At 40.6% G+C, this 20,625-nt stretch overlaps 1 long non-coding RNA gene and 1 pseudogene across 1 annotated transcript in view; one reads left to right on the forward strand and one right to left on the reverse strand.

The window, feature by feature from the left end:
• Positions 1-383: 383 nt before the first annotated feature.
• LOC126929339 (uncharacterized) overlaps positions 384-20,625 on the reverse strand; it is a 62,386-nt gene continuing 42,144 nt past the window's right edge. The window contains exon 4 of the long non-coding RNA XR_007717150.1: positions 384-477. This is a non-coding gene — a long non-coding RNA (uncharacterized LOC126929339). The remainder of the gene's footprint in view (positions 478-20,625) is intronic.
• LOC126929338 (anaphase-promoting complex subunit 13-like) lies at positions 10,191-10,414 on the forward strand (annotated as a pseudogene).

The raw sequence follows: 20,625 nt of genomic DNA on the forward strand, positions 1-20,625 counted from the left end.
TCTTGTCTATATGTCATAATGTTTCTGAGTAAAAAATCACACATGCATGCTCCAAATTACTGCAGGTATCCTTGGATCACATAAGCCTTCTAGGATAGTGGTGCGAGACCAGATGGAGTCAGTGTCTTAATTGTGAGCGCTCTTGAAAGCAGAGCCTGTGACAAGCCTTCGGTGCAAATAGTTTATCGGGAAGTTCTCTCAAAGATCAGGAGTGAGGGCAACAGAGAATGTAACAGGGATAGGAGGAAATTCAATCCAACAATCCATTATGGAGTTGTAAATGAAGCTTGTTGTAAATGAAGATCAGGGAAGAGAAATAATGATCCATCACCTTCTTTCCCAATTAGGTAAGGGTTGCCCCAGTGGGTGCAGACAACCCGCATGCTTCCATGTTAGGTCCAAACAGGCCTGGGCATACATCGAAAGATGAAAATAAGTGGCATGAGCTTGATGCAAATGGCTGTATCATAGGTGAGTCTGAAAGAATGGGAAGTAGGGCTCAGAGACATCCAGAGCACTCATAATTGCTAAACGACGCATTTCACATCCTGAGCAAGAAAAGCCTATTTTCCTTTGTGTCAAAAAATAGACACAAAATATTAACAATTGTATTTAATATATTAACAATTTTGAGGTGCTGAGTGCCCATTATGAAATTTTCAAATGTTTTCTGAGCCAAACAAAACTATTATTAAAAATTAAATTACATAAACTTGCCATTAAATAGATTATATTAAAACAAAGTTAAACATAATTTATCACTTTGTAATTATTTCACTACATTAATTATTCTGTATGGTCTTGCTATTAGTTATGTCTTTTGGATCCGTATGTTGAAAATACTACATAACGTGCCCTCCCACCTATCTTTTCTCAACTCTGTGTTGTCACATCGGTGATGTCACATAGGTAATTGAAACCAGCCATGGTGGGAGTGTTTACACCACAGAAATCAGTAAACACTACAAATCAAGGCTTTTATCTTTTCTGTTTGTTTGTTTGAGAGCAGGTCGTTAAACATTTCCCAACACAGCAACAATCATTTTCATTTCTGTCCTTTTCATTCCTTCTACTTCCTGCTGATTCCTGTCTTCTCCTCTCACCCCCATTCTGGTAATGTCATGTTTATGTTCATTGCCTCAAAAAATGGAAGATACACTAAAAGGAGAGGAATAACAACTGTTTTCCAGGCTTTTGAGTTGTAAAAGGTTAGGCCCTCTGGGAAGAAAGCAAGCTCATATACACAGATAATAAAATAGATTTTTGAGAAGGTAAGATTCGGAAAAGCAAAGTTTACTGGCTTACTCACCCCTCAAACAAAATAAGGGACTTGGGGAGAAGAATGGGCATGGGGGTGGCTCCCTAAGAAAGGAAAACCATAAGACCTTAGGCACACCTCCTTGGGGCAAGATTGATTGAAAACCAGGTTAGCTTTGGAAGAATGAAGTAAGGATTAAGCCTCCTTTGGTGAAATTCCAAGTAGTCAGGAAGACTATGGGTTAGAAATAGAAGCAGATTGCATCTAGCCAGTTGGTCTTCATCAACTTGACCAAGTCTCTGCTTTCAACCCCACATGGCGTAGGTCTCCTGCAGACCAGGATGGCATGACAATGCGAGAAAGACCCTCATCTGGGATCTTGCAACAGAACTTTAGGATTATGCACCAGTAATCTGTAGGACCAAAGACTGACAGCCATGTGAAGGATGGCTCACAAAGATCAACGTGACAGAGGAATCCATACCCCTGATCCCATGCTATGCAAACCATGACACAGTGAATACCTCAGAGCTAAACATCCAGCCCTGGGCAAACATGTGGAGATCCTGAATTAACTGAAATTAAATTATACTTTATTGTGGCATAGGGTCTTATAATAGAAATTAACTAGAGTTGCAGAAAATCAAGACAACTGAATTCTTACGCATTCGAGTTTGTGAGCTTGGATTGGTACCAACTAACCTTGACTGGATGGGAAACCGAGTTTTGAAAAATTACCTATTTTAAGTGTTCTTTTTGAGTTCATTTTACCATTTGCCATATGAGGAACAGGTATATGCCTGTTGCTTCCAAGGGTCAGGTGGATAATAGGTTGTATTAATTAAACTAGTGGTTATGCCAGTGAGGGGTGCCTATATGCTAAAGGGATTTCAAGGGACAAAATTTTGGAAAAATGAAAGTGTGTTATCAACTTTCTCATGTCTTGTCTAACATCCAGGAATCATCCTCATGCCAGGACAATGTCTATCCCAGACATCAACATACTAAAAGAAACCTACATGTTCCCCTCTTTCTTTAACTTTTGTGAAAGATCGTAGTATTTTTACAAATATTCACTGCCCATCTGTGAGAGAGGATTCTATTTGCCTACTCGGTTGGCACCTGGCTTGGCCACATGACTTGCTCTAACAAAGAAATGTGAGAGAAGTGATATGCTTACTTTTCCTTTGCCATCATGACCAGCAATGTTCCAGGTTTTAGAACATTGATTGCAAAAATGACTCACTTCTCACTTCTCCCTTTGTAATATGATTTTATAGCAACCCCCACAAAATATGAAGATCCCTGTCCCTAGAAGCTGGGCTAGCCTGAGACATGATTTGGTCAATAGAATGTGGTAGAAGCAGTAATGTGCCTTTTTGTTAACTAATTTGCAGGAGGGTTTACACTTTTCCATTTGCTGTTTTGGAATCCTGACACCATCATGTAATTCAGCATGGGTTAGCTGAAAGAGGAGAGACCAGTGGACCAGGGATTCATTGTCTTAGCTGAGGTCATCCTAGACCAGCCTATGCCAGTCCATCCCCAAATAGGTGAGTGAGCCAAGTTGAGCTCAGCCGAGCCAGGCCCAGATCAGCAGAACTGTACAGCTGGCATGTAGACTCATGAGAAAAAAATAAGTGTTTATTGCTGAGAGCTGCTGAAGTTTTGTGGTGGTTTGGAATTATAGGATTAATGTGGCAAGAAATAACTAATAGACAGATTGAAACTGGTCTGTCAGTCTGCAACCGGAGTACAGAAGATGTAGGACAGAGCTACAGCAAGCAGGCACAAGGCACAAAGCATTAACAAGAAAGAAACATTCATGTAAGCCACTGAGATATGGAGTCCATTTGTTACCCAGAGTAGCCTAGCCCATAGTGATTGATATACCAATCGATATGCCTAACTGTGTTTGGTTCCTCAACTTCTCATTTCTTTTATTCTTGCTGGTTGATTTCTTTTCTATGTTTTCTATTTCATAGAAACTGGGGTTGCACAGATCTCCTATGACATGGACATACAGCCACTTCTTTCTTGGTTATTCATCCTGAATTTTCCCTGACTTTGGTCCTATTTTTTTTAACTTTTAAAAATGTTATTTTTTTAAAGAGATGAAGTCTCACTATGTTGCATAGAATGGAGAGCAGTGGTGCAATGGTGCAATCATAGCTCACTGCAGATTCGAACACCTGGGTTCAAGTGATCCTCCCATCTCAGTCTCCCAAAGTGCTGGGATTACAGGAATGAGCCACCACATCTGGCCCCAGGCCTTAGTGTTAAGATTCATTTCTTTCCCTTATATTTGAGGATCCTGGGACCAAAATATTGGGTTTTGTTGAATGAGACATTTTTTCACTTTGCTTAGTGATGAGAGTCTGCAAGACAAAGCCTAAGGTTATATTTTTGGGGGTCATTTGCAGATTACTTTTAGAATTTACTTACTTTTATGTTTATTCACAAGGTCATTTAAGGTATAGTGCCAAGCAACCAACAAAGCATGACTTATTTTTCAGGTTGCTGGAAAATTGCTGAACTCTCCCGCAGTATTTTAAATAACAACTGAACAACTTTCAAAACAGCCCATCCATCTTCTCTATTAGAAATACAGGTGCTACCAGAGAGCACTGTAGAAGATGCTTTATTTCTGTCATTCAAAACATGGTTAGACATTCCAATGGTAAAGAGTAATAGAAACAGAAAATTGTAAAAGAAATTGTCACCTCACTATATGTGTTAATGTGAAATGTTATTATTGCTTTGGAAAGTCTGCTTTGACCATAACACTTTTCTCACTCTGCCTTTAAATTCCAAGTAATTCTAGTTGGAGGAAATACTGTCATCTTCTGAGTTCTCCTATCAAAACTCTTCATGCCCAGTAAGATCAAATGCAAGGTTATCCTAGCTACAACTAGGAGGTTAACTCCTAGTGCTGAGAAGGCCATGGATGAACATGGAAATGCCTCTGGTTAGGAACCATTGCTGACTGAAACTTCCACACACTAATGGTGGGTGTGGACATTGGTACAACCACTTTGGAAAGCTAGCACTAACCATGACAGTTCAACATTTGTAACCCACCATGACTCAGCGCTCTTATTCCTAGGTACATATTTAATAGAAATGTATATATTTCTTTACCAAAGGTGTATAATATAATTTTTTTAGAATCTTACTGTGCCACACAGGCTGGAGTGCAGTGGCACAATCATGGCTCACTGCAGCCTAGAACTCCCGGGCTTAAGAGATTTTCTCTCCTCCACTTTTCAAGTAGCTAGAATACAGACATCCTCCATCATGCCTGGCTAATTTTTAATTTTTCTTTTGCAAAGATGGGGCCTCACTTTATTGGCCAGGCTTCTTTTGAACTCCTGGCCTCAAGCAGTCCTTTCATCTCAGCCTCCAAAAGCACTGGGGTTATAGGCATGAGCCACCACATCCCATCCTATAATAGAGTATTTATAGCAGCATTATTCATAATAGCCCTAAATTGGAAACTACTCAAATTTCCAAAAGAAGTAGAATGGAAAAAATAAATTGTGGTATATTCATACAACAGGATGCTCCCCAGCAATGAGCATGAATAACCTACAGCTACAGCAAAACATCATGAATCAATCCCACAAATATAACATTGAGGTGGAAAAACAGATGCAAGAGTTTAGACTGCGTGAGTCCATTTTTATGAAGTTTGAAAATAAGCAAAACTAGTCTGTGGTGTTAGAAATCAGGATGTTTGCTACTTTTAGAGGGTGGTGACTTGGAGGGGGCTATGAGGAGGGCCTCTGGGAGGATGATAATGTTCTGTTGGCTGATCTGAGTGTTGGTAACATGGGTATGTTTCCTTGTGAAAATTCTTTGAATTGCACTTTTATTTTTTGTATATTCCTCTGTATGTGTGTTATTGTTTACTAGAGAGTTAAGGGGAAAACAAGACAAGAAAGAAAACAAACAACTATTCCAAACTGTTCTTTTGATTATAACCCTATTATAAAGTCTCCTAATATCACTGATCTCTTTTTGTTGTATATGTTCCATTCAAAATTTTATATTCATTTGTGTGTCAGCCTTATATATGCCAAAACAGTGCCTGGAATATATAGACATTCAATAAGTAGTTTTGAAGGAAATGAAAGGATGGATGGATGGATGGATGGATGGATGGATGGATGGATGGATGGATGAAGGTCTAAGTTCCCAACTATTCAGTGAGCAACATAAGGTCAGAAATTGTTTCTTGTCTTGCTCACCAATGAACCACCTATCTGGCACAATGCCTGATACATGGTAGGCCCTTAATATATATTCTTATTTTAAAAGACAAGAAGAAAAGAAAGGAGGAAGGGCGGGGGGAGGGAGGAAAGTAGGGAAGAAGGAAGGAAGGAAGGAAGGGAAGGGAAGGGAAAGGAAAGGAGGGGAAAGGAAGGGAAGGGAAAAAGCAGGAAGGAGACAGAAAGGGGGTGGTGAGAGGGGGTGTTGCAGGGTCATGGTATGTCATTTCTACCATCCTGTCTGTAGACATTTAATGCAGAATTGCGCTTTTCTCATAGTAACTTTTTTGCTGATATTTTGTATTCATTGAGCAAAAGCTCAAGTGGGGAACAACAGACAGACCAGGTAATTCTCAGGTTTCTGAGTGAGGGGGCTCAAACCAAATGACTTGGATACTCCCCTAGTACCTTGTTGCCTCTCCCCCTAAGAGATACACCGGCCTTTGGGCCTGCCTAAAGCTCCATTACACAGGCTGTATTTAGCAATCATAACTTTATATCATTACTGTGTAGACCGGAATATGCCACTTTGGCATAAGGATTATTTTGAGCCAAAGGCAATTAAGAAAAAGAAGATACAAGGAAAGCTGTCTTCACTCCCCTTATCTGCTTAAAAGCAGGACATGAATTTACAAAAGTGTGCTTCCTCCCCTTTCTACCAGGAAAGACAAAGTTTGATCCCCAAAGACAACTATAGATGCTTACCAGCCTGGAGGTGGCACCAGAGGAGTCTACAGAACAAACTTTACTAGTTGGTCTTTACCTACCACTCGTTTCCCATATATTTGCCTTCCCACAATCTGCCACTGTTAGAGACTCAAGGTCCTTTTCTTTTGTCTTGTCACTTCTTTAAAAATGTATTATTCTTCGTTGAAGATGTCATATAGACTGAGGTTCTAAGCCATCTCATGAGAGTTACTCAATACCTGGGTATGTTCCGTGTATATATGAAATAAACGTTCAAAACCTGTTTTGCTGTTGTTGTTGATTCGTCTTTTGTTTTAGAGGCCCACAGCTAAGAACTCAGAAGGATAGAAGGAAAATTATTTTTCCTCCACTACAAATGTAATGGCTAATAGTACTGGTCATTACATTTTTTCTTGTGTCCCAGGCACCTTGACATTCTTACAAGAGCTCCAGAAGATAGTTGCTAGTATCAGTCCATTTTAGAGATGCAGAGACTGAACACTTAGATATTTTGCCTCAGGCCTTACAGACTGCATTTGAACCGAAGCTCTTAACATCCTGTATTTTTCCCCATTGTTTGTTTTTATTTATTTATTTTATTATGCTTTATGTTCTAGGGTACATGTGCACAACGTGCAGGTTTGTTACATATGTATATATGTGCCATGTTGGTGTGCTGCACCCATTAACTTGTCATTTACACTAGGTATATCTCCTAACGTCCTTTGTTAATCAACCCCATCCACCTGAAAATTGCCAATTTTTACCAAGGTAAGCACTTTAACCATGATGACAGGTAAAGTTTCTTGAGCACGATACCAAAGGTACAAGGCACCAAACTCTGTTCTAAATGCTCACATACCTCCTGTGTTACTATATGCCATACAACAGATGAGAAAACAGAGACACTGAGATTCAGGGAAGGTCCCAAGGTTATAGAATTGTCCATGAGGGAAGTTGCCTGGCTCCAGTGCCTATGTTCCCAATCATTACACTATGCTGCATCTTAAATGCTATTTCATTTAATTTGCTGCTTTTAAGACTTGAACCATCATCAGAATCACCAGGGAGGCTTATTAAACATATTCCAGGACCCCATCCTTATGGGTGTTGATTCAGCAGGTCTGGGATGAAGCTGGGAATCTGCATTTCTACAAGTGCCCAGATTTTGCAGAAGCTGCTGGTCCAGTGACCACACTTGGAGGAGCAGTCATTTCATCTTCACAGGACTCCTGCACGGAAGATGCTATTACTTCCTCATTTTAAAGGGGGGCTTAAAGATCACCTTATCTGCACAATGCTTGGCACATGGTAGGTGGAAATCAATGCAGTTTGCATAAAGCAAGGAAATGATTTGCCCAAGATCTCGTAGCTTAATGACACTGTGAATATTTAAATATCTACTTTTATTTCAGACAAAAAAACTTTTAAGAACAGTGCACGGAGTCAAGGCTTTCAAATTCTCTACTTCCCACAAGGTCTAGAATAGCTTCCTGACTACAATGAGCAAACAGGAATTGTGTTAAGTTAAAGTGAAATTAGAACATCGCCCAAGAGTTAAGATTCAAGTAGTTATATTAGATTAGAAAATACTTGTTGTTTTCTTCAAGTGCCTGTTTTTCCTTCATCTATCAAAATTTAGTTTGTCACTACAGATTGCCTTTGCATATATTTTAACAGACAGAAGTAATATTTTTCATTTAGACTAACCCTGGAGGCCAGATAAAATGTATAACAGTTTCTTGCTCATTCTTGTTTAACTTGAACAATATACTAATGTGATCAATATCTAGTTCCACTTTCCTCGTTAGTAACAATAAAATATTGCCATCCAGTTATGGTTCCTCAGAGTAACTAAAAGCATTTAAAAAAATGTTTCACTTTGATCACCCTTATGTGTAAAAATTAAGTAGACATTTCTGGAAAATGAAAAGAAATTAATGCACCAAGGTTGGAAATGGAACCCCACCATTACAGGGGCTCTGAGTTCATACAACTTACAAAGTTTTAGGGCCTTTGCATCCCTCGGAAGTTGAGCTAAGCTCTGATGTTCTCAATAATGGATTCACGGAAAATACAGTTTTGTACATTTTCTATCCAAAACTGACCCCAACACCTTCCTTATCTTTCTTTGCTTGACCATTCCCCCAAGACCAAGGGCACAGGGATTGGTGCTGCCTTCACTTCCTTTCCATCACCCTCATCTTCACACCCCACAAGCTGCCCTGCACTCAAGCTGCACCACCGCAGAAGCGGATGCTGTTGGTGAGCTCCCAGGTCCTGAGGCTCTTTACTGGTTCTCTGTGCCCATCTCTTTGATTCTGCCTGCTATGCTTCCATAGTTTCAACCTGAGAGCTGCCTCTGAGACTCAGCATTCTTTCCTCCCAATGCTTGGAAATACGTATCACCCTGGGTTGCCTATAGTCAATGACTGACTGGTACCAAAGGATAAAAGCCCAGTTGACTCGACTTCAAACAAAATCAAAGAAAGCTTATGTCCAGCCTCTGTCATCATCACATTCATTCCACCCACTGCCCCCTCACTCCTAGTAGAAACAAAGTCTTCAGGCCAGGCACGGTGGCTCATGCCTGTAATCCCAACACTGTGGGAGAGATCCCCATCCGAGGTGGGTGGATCATTTGAGGTCAGGAGTTGGAGACCAGCCTAGCCAACATGGTGGAAACCCCATCTCTACTAAAAAATACAAAAATTAGCCGGGCATGGTGGTGCGTGCCTGTAGTCCCAACTACTTGGGAGGCTGAGGCAGGAGAATTGCTTGAACCCAGAAGGCAGAGGTCGCAGTGAGCCGAGATTGTGCCACTGCCCTCCAGTTTATCTCCCTCCAAGTACTTATATGTGTCCTGTGACACAAATGATTGAAGGTATGAGATGGAAAGGCAAAAAAAAAAAAAAAAAAAAAGAGGAAGTCAGGGCTGGGCATGGTGGCTCATGCCTGTAATCCCAGCACTTTGGGAGGCCAAGAAGGGTGGATCACCTGAGGTCAGGAGTTCGAGACCAGCCTGGCCAATATGGTGAAACCTCCCAAGTAGCTGGGACTACAGGCACCCACCACCACGCTTGACTAATTCTTTGGATTTTTAGTAGAGACAGAGTTTCACTGTGTTAGCCAGGATGATCTGGATCTCCTGACCTCGTGATCCGCCTGCCTCGGCCTCCCTAAGTGCTGGGATTGCAGGCGTGAGCCACTGCACCCAGTGGGCACAGTGCTTTTAAGCATATGGTTGATCAATATGGTGGCAGTGTTGTTACTTACTTTTTTTAATAGTTGAATAATATTCCATTTGTGTGGCTATATCACACTGAAAAAGTCAATTTATAAATTGGTGGACATTTGGGTTGTTTCCACTTTTGGTGGTGCAATAAACATTTATGTACACATTTTCATGTGGACATATGTTTTCAATTCACTTGGATTTATACCTAGGAGTGGAATTGTTATGTCATATAAAAACTGTATGTTTGAGTTTTGAGGAACTGTCAAACTGTGTTTCTCACCCTGGATAATCCCAATTGGCCAATTTTCATGTTCACGGATTCTTCTGCCAGGTCAAATTTGCTGTTGAGCCTCTCCAGTCAATATTTCATTTCAATTATTGAACTTCCCAACTCAAGAATTTTTTGAATTCTTTCTATAATCCTATCTCTATTTAATGAAACATAGCATGAACCCGGATGGCGGAGGTTGCAGTGAGCTGAGATCGTACCACTGCATACCAGCCTGGGTGACAGACTGAGACTCTGTTTAAAATAAATGAATAAATAAATAAAAGAAAGAAGAAAAGAAACGAGGTCTTCTCCAGACTTTCCCTCCATGTGAGCAAATGAGTTCACCTACATGCAGGGATCTGGGAGAAGAGTGTGTGAGTCATGTGATGCTGAGGGTATGGTCCAGAGGAAGCTGGCACAGCGGTGCAGCAGGTGCAGATCTGACAAGGTTAAAGCTCCAGGAAAATGAACAGTGAGGTACAAAGAGATGGAAGAATCTTGGATTTGATTGACAACGCTTGGTGAGAAGACAGGCTGCCATAGGAGGATGTTGCAGTTCCACTGAATGAGTTTCCTAAACCTGAACAAGACAATGTTGGCACCCAGAATCTTCCAAAGAGCAAGAAATGAAGTGGACAGACTTAACCTTACAACACCTCCATGAGAACGTTCCCCTCATTGAAAACTGACACTTGGCTCCTTTCTCATGCATGGATTTTTAAAAAAATACATAGATACAAATGTTTTATTTCAATCTCCTAATTCAAATCTTTGAGTAATAAATCAACACTAAAATATGTATACTTATTTAGTTAGTGGCAGCTATGTGCAGCATGAAAATATTTACAGAATGAAAAGCTGAGATTTCTCAGGAGTGTGGAATATTTGGCTCTATAAATCTAAAACTCTTCATTGAGTAGCTTGTAATTGGATATGATTGGTTAAACATTTGCCTTTAACTCTGATTTTGCTTTACTGTCAAAGTTTATCTCCTCCCAAGTACTTATATGTGTCCTGTGACACAAATGATTGAAGGTATGAGCTGGAAAGGCAAAAAAAAAAAAAAACAGGAAGCCAGGGCTGGGCGTGGTGGCTCACACCTGTAATCCCAGCACTTTGGGAGGCCAAGGAGGGTGGATCACCTGAGGTCAGGAGTTCGAGACCAGCCTGACCAATATGGCGAAACCCTGTCTCTAATAAAAATACAAAAAATTAGCCAGGCATGGTGTGTGGGAGTGGGGGGGCTATAATCTCAGCTACTTGGGAGGCTAAGGCGTGAGAATTGCTTGAACCTGGGAGGTGGAAGTTGCAGTGAACAGAGATCGTGCCACTGCACTCTAGCCTGGGCGACAGAGCAAGACTCTGTCAAAAAAAAAAAAAGAGGAAGCCAGAAGCCAGACATAGGAGTGTTACAGTGTTATTAACATTTCATATTATAGAACTTGCCCATGGACCAAGTAATCTGGCTCCAATGCCTGTGTCTCTAATCATTACACTATGCTGCATCTTAAATGCCATCTCATTTAATTTTGTACTTCTCAGACTTGAACCTGCAGCAGAACCACCAGGAGGGCTTATTAAACATAAACCCTTAGTGAACAGCATTCTGAGTGGGTTTAGCCTATAGATGTTATGGACATGTAGATATCCCATTCACTGATTACTGGCATTCCTCGGATTCTTCATGGTATTTTCAAATGTTGGATAAATCTGTGAATTAAAAAATTATCTGACAGTTACGCCTGTTCTCCCTACAATGTCCATTGGTGCTGCTGGAAAGCATGTCTGGCTAGGTAGACTGCTAGTTTTATCCATTAATGGCATTTCTTATTTTCTCAAAGCCCTTTCAGATAAAACCAAACCACCATGCAATCAGTATTTACTTATATATTTGTATAAGAACCTGTATTTTGCAAAACACATCTGTGTATATTTATCTCCTGAAATTACTTGCCTCTGTTAATCAGTGTCTTTCATGTTCTCTATCCAGATTGTAAACTCTGGGAAGAAGCCATGGCTTATATTTCTGTATCCCTTATTTAAAAACTAAAAACACTGAATAATTGAAATCTCTTCTCAAAACAAACAAACACTGAACTGTAATTTGTGTTCCAGAGCTCCTTGTGCGACCAAGCTGAGGCTGGCATTTGCCCTGAAAGCACAGTCTTGCTTGCCCTCTCCTCCTTCCATGTCCTGCTTGCTCCACTCCCTTACTGACTTCTCTTGGGAGCAATGCTCTGATAAATTACCTGCCCATGTAGGCTCACCTTAGGGCCTGCTTCTAGAGAGCTAAACCTTAGACAGTCTCTCTTGAGTGACAGTCTCTCCTGAGTGCCCACCTTTCCATTCCCAAAGTTACTATCTTGGTTCACTCCTTATGGCATAAGCAATCCTCCTAGCCAGTGTGCCCCTTCCATCTAGCATACTGTCAGACAACCTCCTAATGCATGTCCCTGATCACACCACTTCTCCAGTCAAAATCAAGTAATAGTTGCTCATTTGCTGTGGAATTTGGGAAAGACTCCTTGGCCTGGAATTTAAAGCCTTCCATACCATAACTCCAAAACTCCAAGCTAGCTACTTTTTTTTTTTTTTTTTTTTTTTTTTTTTTTTTTTTTTTTTTTGAGACAGAGTCTCGCTCTGTCACCAGTTGGAGTGCAGTGGCCGGATCTCAGCTCACTGCAAGCTCCGCCTCCCGGGTTCACGCCATTCTCCTGCCTCAGCCTCCCGAGTAGCTGGGACTACAGGCGCCCGCCACCTCACCCGGCTAGTTTTTTGTATTTTGTAGTAGAGACGGGGTTTCACTGTGTTAGTCAGGATGGTCTCGATCTCTTGGCCTTGTGAACCACCCACCTCAGCCTCCCAAAGTGCTGGGATTACAGGCTTGAGCCACCACGCCCGGCCCAAGCTACCAATTTTTAATCATTGCGCATAAGTTCCTAATATCACATGGAACTCAACTCTGACAAATTCCCGCCCTACCTTCCCTGTTCCTCTGCTCAAAACTTTTCTTTTATCTGGAATGTCCTCCCACTTTATTTAAGTAGGAAAACCCAGCCTGTCAATCAAATCTCTGTTCAAGTGTCTTTTCTATCATGAATACTTTATTGATTCTCTCTTTTATTAGTGTCCTATTGCTGCCATAACAAATTACTAGAAACTTAGTGGCTTAAAACAACACATATTTGTCTCACAATTTTGTATGTTAGAAATTCAGGCAGGCTTGGCTTGGTCCTCTGCTTGGGATCTCACAGAAGACAAATGGAAAAGTTGTTGCCCAGACTAGCTCTTGTCTCTTGGGGATAAATCTACTTTAAAGCTCCTTTGATTAGTTGGTAGAATTCATTTCCTTCCCGTTGTAGTACTGAGGTCCCTGAGCCCTCTATCATCAAATCCAGTTGTTCTGAAGCCTCAATTCTCTTTGACTTCCTCTCTGTTGCATCCTATCTGCCTCCAGCTGGGAATGTTCTCTGTTAGATTAAGCCCACCCAGATAATTCAGCATAAGCTCCCCCATCTCAAGGCCAATAGCCTTAATCACATCTGCAAAACCTCTTTTGCCATGTCACATAACATATTCATGGGCTACATGATTTAGGATGTGGATATCTTTGAGGGGCCATTATGCCTACCACGTATCCCCCACTATAGAGATGATCTCATTCTACTCTGAAATCCTATGGCCCGTCATATCTCCTTTCTAGTAATTTTATTTACATATAAAGTAGGAACAGCTCACTTCAATAGTGCTATGTGTCAGGCACTCTTTTTCTTTTTTTTATACTTTAAGTTCTATGGCACATGTGCTCAGTGTGCAGGTTTGTTACATATGTACACATGTGTCATGTTGGTTTGCTGCACCCATTAATTCATCATTTACATTAGGCATTTCTCCTAATGCTATCCCTCCCCCCTCCCACCACTCCATGACAGGCCCGGATGTGTGATATTCCCTGCCCTGTGTCCAAGTGTTTTCATTGTTCAATTCCCACCTATGAGTGAGAATATGTGGTGTTTGGTTTTCTGTCCTTGCAATAGTTTGCTCAGAATGATGGTTTCCAGCTTCATCCATGTCCCTTCAAAAGATATGAACTCATCCTTTTTTATGGCTTCATAGTATTCCATGATGTATATGGTGCCAGGTATTCTATTAAGCATTTTACATATACTACCTCACTTAATCTTCATAACAATCCTAGGTGGTCAGAGTTAGTACTGTTACTACTTCCATTTTATGGATGAGAAAACTGCAACAGAAAGTTTTGTATCTTATATGTTAATAAATGGTAGGACCAGGTATGATAAAGATGATGCCATGTTTAACTAAATTGTTCAATTTTACTTCCATTTGCCAGAGGAAGATTTTATTTCCAACTTCCCTTCATCAATCACGTGACTGATTCTGGCCAATGGAATGTGGCCAGAAGTGATGAAGGTCAATTATCTGGCCTAACCCCTGCTTTCTGCAGCATGGTTTTTTATGCATGCTCTCTCTCTCGCTCTCTCTCGGAGCAAATGGCCCCAAGATGGAGAAGCCATACCATGAAAGGAGACTGGACCTCTGAGTCACCTCTTTGAGCAGAGAAAGTCGGGAGATCCTCCTTACTCACACTGAACAGTGGCATGTGAGTGAAATCACACCGTGCTGAGTTCCTGGAACTTCAGGAATATTTGATACAGCAAAGATGATACTTTGATTAACACGCCAAACTCCAAGCTTAGAAAATCTGGATGTACAGCGTGTGTTCTTAATTGCAATGTTATTTTTTCTCTTCCTCCTTCCTTTTCTGAGTAATACTACTTCTAAGATTGCTGAATAAATCCAGCATTCATGGGGATAACATAAGTGTGGTAATTATAATGCGTTTGTAGCATACCTTGTATTGTGGTGACTCAGACACTTGTATTTTCGGTCTAGGAGGCTGAGGTCTAGGTGTCATTTTCCTTTCCACCTCCTGCTATATTCAGCGCATTGTTTAACATACAGGAAGTAAACACTTGCTGAATTCAATGTAGAAAATTGGAGTTTTCAAATAAATTAGTTATTAAAATATATTTCAAGAAAAATATTCAGTGTACTAAAAAAAAAAGTTAACCTCTTTAAAACATTAAGAACGCAACCTATTGACACTGAACATACACACGCTGAAGGTTTCTTACCTGTCTGTTGACACCTGTCAGGTGGTAACTCCTTGTAACAAGTTTATTAAGAAAAAACTATGTTACATTAGAAATATCAAAATGCATTAAAGACCTGTGATAAAGTGGCTCACTTAAGGGTAGCTGTGATTATTTCACCCCAATGTCCTCTCCAAACAGTGAAATAAAAAATGTCTCTTTCTCTAACACTCAAGGTCAAAACAGAGGGAGGCCTTTTTTCTCTACCATGACAACATTCAAATAGAACATGTATCACTTTGGACTTTAAATCAATTTGCATATTATCTGGTAAGATTTATTTGGCAGAAAAATCAGAGGAGACAAGTAGGATTGCTGAACTAATTCCACTCAAACGTCCCTGACTTAAAACTACAGATTCTCAGAAGGACCAAGAAATGGACATAAAACTAAAGTAACAAAAATGCAAACTGTTTATTACAATACCAAATGTCAAAATGCTGGCATAAATATATCCTGGAATTAGCCTCAAAGTAATATGCTTCTAAAAGGATTATAAAATCTCTAAAATAAAAAGGAAAATCTAGCTTTTTTTTTTTTTTTTTTTTTTGACTAAGCTCTCTTTCTGTTGTCCTGGAATGTAAAACTCTTTTACAATTATATTTATAAAATATGTTTGCATGCAAATATCTTATGAATATGTTTATAATTGATTGTTTATATTTATAAATGTACATGCTATAACAGATTGCCAAGTTATAAAGATTTGCATAGATGTTTGTCTATCATGATGATGATGAATGCTTTTGTCTCCAGCCTTCGCCGCTTCCCTGAGGTCTAGATCCAAATTTTCACTTTGCAGAGGACCTCTCCCAGCTATCTTGGAGAGTATATTAGATTCCAATAGTCCTAAATCAATTTCATCTTTTTCTCTCCAAAATGTACTCTTCTAAAGACAGTCCTGATCTGGTTGATAGTACTGTCATCTATCAACCACCATGAGCAGACTGATCTTAACAAGATCTCTAGAAGTTGCCCTCTGATCTCCTTTATCCTACACTCAAATAGTTGCCAGAGCCTGTAGAATCTACCTCAAAAATGTCTCTTCAAACTGTTCACTCATCCCTTCAGAAACTTCTTGTCGAGTGAGTACTAGGTCGCTGTTCTTGGGGTGTTTATGTGCAGATTACATGATAGTGAGAAAAGCCAGGAAAAAAAAAAAGAACAGGAAAGGAAAAAAGAAACAAGGAAGAAAAGAGAAAGGAAGGAAGGAAGAAGGAAAGAAAAGGCAGGAGAGAGGGAGGAAGGAAGGAAATTGGGAAAGGAGATGGGATTATTCAGATATATGCTATGAAAGAAATTAAACAGTGATATAATGGCGTCTGGCAAGGTAAGTGGAATCTACATCAGAAAGGAAAGAGAAGACAGGCCCCTCTGAATGGATGATGTCTGAACTGAGACCAGAGTGATGAAAACAAACAGAAGTTAATTTCTTTAAAACATTAAGAAAGCATCCTATTGACATCAAATATACACATGCTGAAGAGATGTGTACAATAAAATAGCCATAGGATACAGAGTAGGAGAGAGTTCTAGGCAGGGGGGAAAAGACTCAGAGGAGGGCATGGCTCAGTGAGTTCAGGGAACAGGAAAATCAGTGGGGATGGAGGACAGTGGCAAAGAAAGAGAGAGGTATAGGATGACTCCAAAGAAGCAGGCAAAGCCAGTGCATGGGCAGCCTTCCATTTTATCTCTGTTACCAGGAGAATCACTCAGAGTTTTAAGAGGGGAGCAATATGGTATGAATTATCTTTTTTTCCAAGAATGATTCTGGCTGCTGTCTGGATAATGGATTTATATGGGGAACAAGAGTGAGAACAGGAGAAAGTGGGAAGCTATTGTGCCCAACAAGCCTAGGAATGGTATTGGCTTAGACTAGAATTGCTGCAGCAGATGTGATGAAACATTGTCAGATTTGGAACATTCCTGTATGGAGAGCTGACAGTACCTGCTAATGCAATCATGTGTGGGGAGGAGGGAGAGCACATAGAGGGTGTTGAAAGAGAAATAAAAAGATCAAAGATGGCTTCTTCATTGGGGGCCAGAGTGAATGTTCTCTCTCATCCCCCGCTTTGGTTGAGGTTCTCTTTGACTCTATCCTGGACAAAATCCCGTTAGTGTCCTGGTTTCCATTTCTTTCCGTCTCTTATTCTCCCTGCTATTTCCTGTTCAAAACTGTCCTCCTGATTATCCTGTAAGTCTCAGAATCATTTCCCTGGAAAACTAGATCAGTCAAGCTCTAGTTAGGAAAAAAGAATCTACACTAAGTATCGTCGGAGAGGATTTAATAAAAGAAACTTTTGTAACCAGATTAGAAAGCAGAAAGAGCACAAAGGGGGCACTGAGCTAAAACCAGATATTAGCAGTTTCAAGGTTATTGCCAATTCTAAGGTTGAGGTAATTCAGAGAATTAATATCTGAAGAATGCAGTTACTACCCTAAAGGCTGAGATAAACACAGGGAAAAGTGAGGAGCTCATTACCCTGGAGGTTGAAGAGGCTCCTAAATTTCCTTGATTCCAGCCTTATTATTTCCTAAACCCATCAGTTTTTTTTTTAGAACCAAGTCACCTTTGCACATGTCATTTACTCTATTTGAAATTTCACTCCCCTTACCCAGGAAACAGCTCTGAAAAGCCACCCTCAATTTCTCCAAGAAAAGTAAATCACACCCTCTTTGACAGCTTTGTGCTTCCACAGCTCTATGTCAACATGTATCATATTGGATTGTCATGTATCTATTTATGGAGCTGTCTTACCCACAGGTCCATGATTTCTTGCAGATAAGAATTATGTCCTGACAACTTCTCAGTGCTCTTCTGGAGATGTTTGCTGAATCAATAAACATCAATCATCTCTGCTGTCTGTGGCACCTCACCTTCAACAGACTAGCCTGGGCATAGTGACTGAGCAGGTTTCAAGACCACCTGAAGGCTATGCTTAGACTAGTTCACCATCATTTCTGTTTCAATCTGTTGGCCAACACAAATCACAAGGCCAGACAAACCTCAGTAGTATCCACCAGCAAGCTACAGGATTTATATTGATATTTAGACAACTTTTTGTGGTTCAAATTGGAGTACAAGATTAAATACTACTCGCCTCAACATTTATACAAAACAGATACACAGTAAATGGTGGCCACTTTACATGTATGACACCTCTATTGCTCAATTTTTGTGGCATTGAAGAAAAACATTCCTAAACTTAGTGATTAGCCCAGCATTCTATGGATTGACAATTTTGGCTGGGCTCAGTGGGGTGGTGGTTCTTCTGGTCTCGCACTGCTCACTCATGCTTCTCTAGTCAGCTGTGGGTGGGTCGGGGCTGGCTAGTCTAGGGTAGCCCACCTCTGCTCCATGTGGCACCTCACCTTCAACAGGCTAGCCTGGGCATAGTGACTGCACAGGCGTCAAGACCACCTGAGGGTTATGCTTAGACTAGTTCACCATCATTTCTGTTGCGATCTTTTGGCCAACACAAATCACAAGGCCAGACCAAACTCAAGAGATGGGGAAATAGATTATATCTTTTGACTGGAGAAGATTCAGTACTGATAATGGTATGCCAGTTTCAAGCCTTGGCTTCAAGAAGATGTACACACATCTGCTTGCTTGCTCTTGAAACTTTGCTGCCACCATAACTGAAAGGCTGGACTAACCTGTGAGGAGACAAGTGAACGCATGGAAGAGAGTCCAGTTGTCACAGCTGAGGTCATCCCAGACTAGTCTACAGCCTGCCAGCCCTTAAACATGAAGGAGAATGCAGCAAAGACCAGCAGAGTTGCTGCCCCACCCGCTGCTAACCTGAGACACGAGTGAGCTGAGCCAAGAACAGAAGAGTAATAATAAATTCACTGAGTCTGGGGATGGTTTGTTATGTGTCAATAACTAACTGATAGAACGAGTTTATTATCATCCTGCTATAATACTAGCCTCTATCTTGACCCAAAGCAATTTTTGAGGGTTTTTTTTTTTCATTTATTGTTGAAGATGTTTCCTTGAGTCACCTCTCATTGGTACATGTTTTCTTCCTCCTCCTCTTCCTCCTCCTCCTCCTCCTTCTTCTTCTTCTTGCTCTTCTTCCTCTTCTTCTTCTCCTTGTCCTTCTCCCCCTTCATTTTTTTTTTTTTTTTTTGGACAGAGTCTCACTCTGTTGCCCAGGCTAGAGTGCAGTGGTACAATCTTGGCTCACTGCAACCTCCATCTCCGAGGTTCAAGAGATTCTCCTGCTTCAGCCTCCCATGTAGCCGGGATTATAGGCACCCACTACCATGCCCGGCCAGTTTTTGTATTTTAGTAGAGATGGGGTTTTGCCATGTTGACCAGGCTGGTCTTGAACTCCTGACTTCAAGTGATCCCCCTGCTTCAGCCTCCCAAAGTGCTGGGATTACAGGTGTGAGCCACGGTGCCTGGCCAGTTTCTTTCTTTCCTTCTCAGTCTTCCAATATCCAGTGGCAAAGTTTTGCATTCATGACTGGGACCATAAATACATACGGCCAATGGCCAGGGTCAGTTATGTTACCTGTCTTCAGCAGAGTGAGTGGATAGAGCACAGCCTCCACAATCAGACAAATTCAGGTTTAATCCTGGTTCTGACACTGACAGCCAATGTATTTTTCGTCAAATTTTTAATCCTTCTGATTCTTGGTTTCCTTATCTGTAAGACGAAGATAATGATGCAAACCTATGATCCCCACATAATGCTGTCCTGGTTGTGTACTGTATCATTTCAAATTCCACCAACTGTTGTTCTTCAGTATATAACATGCATGGCTGGTCATGGTAGTTTGGGGTTGTGGTAATGGTAGTTAGGTCGTTTGAGTAAATATGAGATGGCGTGTACACAATAGGTACTTAATAATAGTAGTTCTTCTTACCTCCATCTACAAACTTCCAAACAGAATGTTAAAACCTGCAACAACTGACACTCCAGGCTCTAACCTAGGGGTTGGCAAATTATGGCTTATGCATCAAATCTGGCCCAGAGTCTGTTCTTGTAAATATAGTTTTGTTGGAACACAGCCATACCCATTGTCGCTGGCTGCCATTTCTCCAGTGGCAGGGCTGAGTCATTATAAAGAGCCCATTTAGGTCCACAAAACCCAAAATATTTATGAATATTTACAGAAAATGTTTGCAGACCCATCTCTAATGTCCTGTGCCTTAAACTTTTATTGTACGTAAGAATCACCTGGAGAGCTTGTCTAAAATGCAGATTCTAGGTCCTCACCTAGCAGAGATTCTGAATCAGTACATCTGGGTGAGGCCTGAGATTCTGATTTACAACAAGCACCCAAGTAAAGCTGACATTGCAGGTTTAGGGACCACACTTTAATTAGCACCGCTTTTAACCATCTGAAGTAACTTAATTACATTAAATCCTTATTTTTTAAATGGCAAGGTATTAATCAATTGAAAACCCATACAAACACGCTGAACTCACTCTGTGAAAAAGCTTAAAGTTGTGCTACAGGAATTGACTAAATAATGACTGCAGGTCATTTTAAGTACTATGTGCCTCATAGATAATTCATGTTTATTTACAGGAGGAAAAAGTTAATCTAGGCCAAGGACAGTAACCGCCAGCCAACATGAGAAACCAAAACACAAAAGCAAAATAAAGACTATATATTAGACTTTAATAATTAGCCTGTGTACGAAATGAAAAATTCATCTCAAGGTTTTCTTAAATTACAAGGTTTTGCTTCTCCTAATTGTGCCA

The sequence above is a fragment of the Macaca thibetana genome, chromosome 10 (genome assembly GCF_024542745.1).
Source record: "Macaca thibetana thibetana isolate TM-01 chromosome 10, ASM2454274v1, whole genome shotgun sequence".
NCBI classification, from domain to species: Eukaryota; Metazoa; Chordata; class Mammalia; order Primates; family Cercopithecidae; genus Macaca; species Macaca thibetana.